Below are 4,609 nucleotides of genomic sequence, written 5' to 3'. Positions count from 1 at the left end.
CCTCCCAGCCTGACTATGCCTCCGTACGTTCCCTCTTTTGATTTGTCTCTCCCCTTCCGGTCCGTTCCGTTCCCCCCTCACGGCACCCGTGTTCGTGTCTCCTGGCCTGACGTATGTGCGTGTGTGGTTCTTCTGCAGCTCGCGGCGAGGATTGCTGTGTCCAACCTGCCGCCAAGTGGAAATAGTCTGTGTGGCTCTCGTAAATAGAGAGCATTCTGGTAGAAAGGTACGGGAAATAATAGGGAAACTTCTGTCATTTTCTTTGGTCTCTGAAAAATAAATGGTGATATGGGCTGATACATTGCTAAATTACATGATACAAACTCACTTCTCTTCTTTGATTTTTGGTTTACTTCGTTGTGCTACAATGGCTCTCCTAGGAATGTTCTTCCATGCTTTGATGTGCACAGTCCAGAAAGTGCATGCATCCAGAAACCAAATAGGATTTTGTGTGTGTTATCTTCTCATAAATCTTGTGCTCGTCCAATAAAAATAAGGTTTGGTGGTATTGCTTTTGTCTGTCACCCGGTAGATTTCAGACTTCAAGCTAGCTGCGGTTATTTCAGATTATATGTGCAAATCCTTGGTGTGACATGATTGGTAACTGACCATGAATACGTTGCAATCTGATATGTCTAATTCTTGATTTATGTGGTACCATGGTCTAAAAATTGGCCCTAAAGATACATGATGTTTTTGTACAAAATTGAGACAGTTATTTTGGAACGGAAGGAGTATTAGATTATTTTGTTCATTTTTAATTTGGTTCTAAAGATATAGTTTCAGAGTGATCATTTTGCATCAGCCAAGCTTGCCGTTGTTACAAATAATTGTTCTGTTGTCCTCAATTCACTTTCTCGGTTTTTTTAATGCTACAAGCATTATTGTTCCAGTTTTTTTAGTTATTGATCATGCCATTTTTCTTTCTGCCTTTGTAGATGAAAGATTAGTGAGACTGGCTAAATTCTGAACATGTTCCATGTGAGAGAAATAGCATGCTGATTTCATCTTGAAATAATCATAGCTGAGGGACGAGGTTTGTAACTGAGGGTCATGTGCAGAGCTAGAGGAAGAAGTTGCGAGGATTGGAACTCTCCTTGTGAAGGGCTCAGGGACAGCAGTGAGGACAATGCCTCTTTAGTTGTAATTGTGGTACTCCTGATGTGCAATTAAACACTCCTGTGATACTCCTTATGCTAAAATGTTGGTTGTTAGTATAGAGGTGGTGACATTATTTGGTTCTCTGGTATTGATTTCATGATTTGTGGTTAATACATGATGTAATACAATCCACATTGCATTATATTTCCAGTTACATCTCCTACTTACTCAATACTAACATTCTTTCTAATTCGCTTCTTGCGCCATTGGCGCAACCGGGTCATCTAGTGCAGAAGAAAGAATGCTTCGATGGCTCCACGGCTGCGGCAGCAATACTTAATGCTGTAAATGTATTTGTGGAGCAACAAATTTAATGAGTCACCCACTGCACAAAAGAGATCCGCAAAATTTTATTTACTTCACCGAAAAGTACTCTGAGACTCCTTTTCTTGTCTGTAATGTAATACCTTGAGTGTAGCTTGATTAAGTGTAACCCGATGCACACGTGCACAGCAAGAACCCTGTTGTTACATCATGTAATTAATAAAGATTTCTCAATTAATGGTGGATGCAAGAATTACAAATGTGAAAAAAAGTATACATTTCAAATGTAGTACCTGCTGCTGCAGTCCTCCCTGTATTCATCAAAGAAGACCCTGTAATTTTTGTATAATGGGTCATGCATGAGCAAAATCAATTCATCAAAGAAGACCCTGTAATTTTCTGAATAATGTTCTCCGAGTTGTAAGCAAGGATACAAACTATCTGATATATATCCGCATTCCTGCCTAACAAAGGCATGATAACACAAAGATAATTGTGCAAAAATACAGGCCACTGGATCTTTATCCGCATTCCTTCCTAAGGCATGATAAGACAAATAAATTTATTTTTCTTTCTCTAATAATAAAGCGTCTACGGCTTCTGGTGGTACGTCATCAGCGTTTTTATAGAAAAGTCCCTCTGAGAAATAAACACGCGGTCCCTTTTTAAGTGTGTGTGTGAGAAACGATTCGGTTTTTGCACAAAACCCCCCTCTCACTTAGAATATTCAACCCACAGTGCTCTGGGTCCGCCCCCCCCCCCCCCCCCCCCCCCCCCCCCGCCCCGCCTCAAAGCGCAACAGTTAATATAAATCTGCCGCCATGCCTCCCACGGCCAGACGCCCGTGTCGTGATTGGCGTCGGCTAGCCAAGGGGCGGCCGAAGCAGAGGACAACGGAAAGGCAACAAGGAAGCACCGACATCCGCTAGCCAAATAAACACCCTTTCAAGAAAAAATGTGTTTTATGAACAAGAACAAATAAAATAGTTTGAAAGACAATTCCATGCACAACTACTCTTTCATCGGATGAAACTGCGGAGCTGAATTAGATCCTGGAAATGTCATTAGGATATAAGAAATGTTGTATAATGCAACATGGAGCATGTATATCGACCTAGTCTTGGATTCAAAACAACGTGAATCGACTGACTTTTCTCCAACAAACAAAAATCTTATTTTCTCACAAAAACAAAAAGAAGAACTGCGACAGACCATACAAAAAGATTGCATGATTAATACCGAAACTAATCTTCAGAGATACCGTATGAAACTGAAAGCCACCCCAAGCTTCTGCCATCAGGCTAGCCGTGCCAAAAAACAAGACGCCGCACCGCGAACCAAATTGAACTCGTATCGCGACAGTAGCTACTTTATAGGGAACCGAGCGACCCGCGCCGATCACAACCGTACAACCATCAAAATTGTCCCCAAAACTGACAGCAACACAAGTCTCGGCCCGCAAAGCCGCCTCCAACAGAAAAGATACTCGATGCAGACCGATGTCGACAGATCAGTACGGCGGCGGCTGGATTCTCCGGATCGGCAGATCACGTCGGCGCCGCCGGCGCAGCTGCCGGACGACCTGATCCACTACAGCATCCTCGCCCGCCTCCCCTTCCGGCTGCTCCTCCGCCTGGCCCCCGTCTGCAAGGCGTGGCGCCGCCTCATCCTCCACGACCCCGTCTTCGCCCGCGTTCAGGCGCAGTGCCCCTCGCCGGCCTCCGGCGTCTCGCTCGCTTCCACCAGGGCCGGCTCGAGGTCCTCACCCCCGGAGCCGCAGCCGCCGCCGTCGCCCCGCCGGACGCCGGCCTCTCCTTCTTGCCCGTCGTCGACGCGCACCGGCAGCACCTCCGGCTCTGCTCCACCACGAGCGGCCTTCTTCTGGTCACCACAGGGAGCGCCTTCTGGGTCGTCAACCCTGCGACGCGCGCGTTCCGTGAGATCCCCTACGCCGGCGAGGGCGCCTTCAGGGCGTGCCTTGCGTACGACCCGGCGACGGCGCACCAGGGAAGCTACCACCTCGTCGTCCCCGCCCGGGCAAACATGGAGCTGTGGAGGTTCTGGATCTTCTCCTTCTCGTCGCTCTCGCGCGGATGGCGCGCGTCGTGGGCGACCGTGCGGATGCCGCCGTACGGTGGTGTGCAGCCCAAGGCTTTACACCTGGGCGGGCTCTCGTACTGGCTTTGCAACCGGGGCGACGTGCTCTGGTACAACTACGGCGCCGACGCGGCGGGCAAGCTGCCGCCGCCGCCGCACGGGAAGAAGAGGCCGTCCTCCCTGATCCACGGAGGTGGGTTCATGGAGGGCAGCAGGGAGCTGGTGGCGTGGCGCGGGCGGATCGCGATGGTGTCGGCGAGCCCTGCCCTGCTGGCCGTGTGGGCGCTGTCGTCGTCGCCCTCCTCAGGCAACGCTTCGTCGCCGGCGCGGTGGGAGATGGTGCACCGGAGGAGCTGGCACGAAATCCCTGGCATGGCGCCCCCCGCGTCGCGCTTCCTCTGGTCGGTGGTGCCGGCGGGAGTGGACGTCGGCGCGGAGGAGGTCTTGGGCCTGGCGGTGCGGATCGGGTACAGGCAGCGCCGCCGCGTGGGTGGTGGTGGTGACAACGAGAATGTGTGGCGTCGCGAGGTGTTGCGGTACGACATGCGTACCGACGCCACGGCCACGGTGGCGGAACTCGTCGGCAGGGAGAAGCACGACGACTTCGTCGTCTTCGGCTACCACTCCAGCATGGCGCCATTGTACTAGCAGCCAATTAAAACCTCTCCATCTCCATCTCAAGGTTTTTCTGACAGTAATTTGATGGAATTCGATCATCGCAGGTACTGACAGTATTCTGGATATTTCTCTTTTCAGCTATGTATCTAATATATTATCAAAACATAATGGTCTATTTGAATCTCTGAAAATCCTAGCTATTCTTAGCATGATTTTACGGAATCTCAAAGAGGAAGGGGTTATTTCAGGTGATAGGGAGATGTTTATTTTTTGTTACCGATTTCTACAAGAATCTATTTTGGTCCTGCAGAATCTAATGTACATGTTTACTTAGGACCTGAGAGTTATTAGATAAGATGTTCAGCGTGGAATTAAGAAGTAATACTGCCATTTTTCAATTTACAGCATAACAAGGCTGCTGGCCCCATGGTTTTGCTAGTGAATTTCAGCTGCGGTTTTGGCCATTCGT

The 4,609-nt window shown here is 49.0% G+C and overlaps 1 pseudogene; it reads left to right on the top strand.

Annotated features, from left to right (window-relative positions):
• The first annotated feature begins 2,847 nt into the window (after window positions 1–2,847).
• On the top strand, window positions 2,848–4,609 carry LOC123141164 (uncharacterized; annotated as a pseudogene).

Source organism: Triticum aestivum, chromosome 6D, assembly GCF_018294505.1.
Source record: "Triticum aestivum cultivar Chinese Spring chromosome 6D, IWGSC CS RefSeq v2.1, whole genome shotgun sequence".
Classification (NCBI taxonomy): domain Eukaryota; kingdom Viridiplantae; phylum Streptophyta; class Magnoliopsida; order Poales; family Poaceae; genus Triticum; species Triticum aestivum.
Note: the sequence above shows the minus strand (reverse complement) of the source record. Positions and strands in the feature narration are given on the sequence as shown.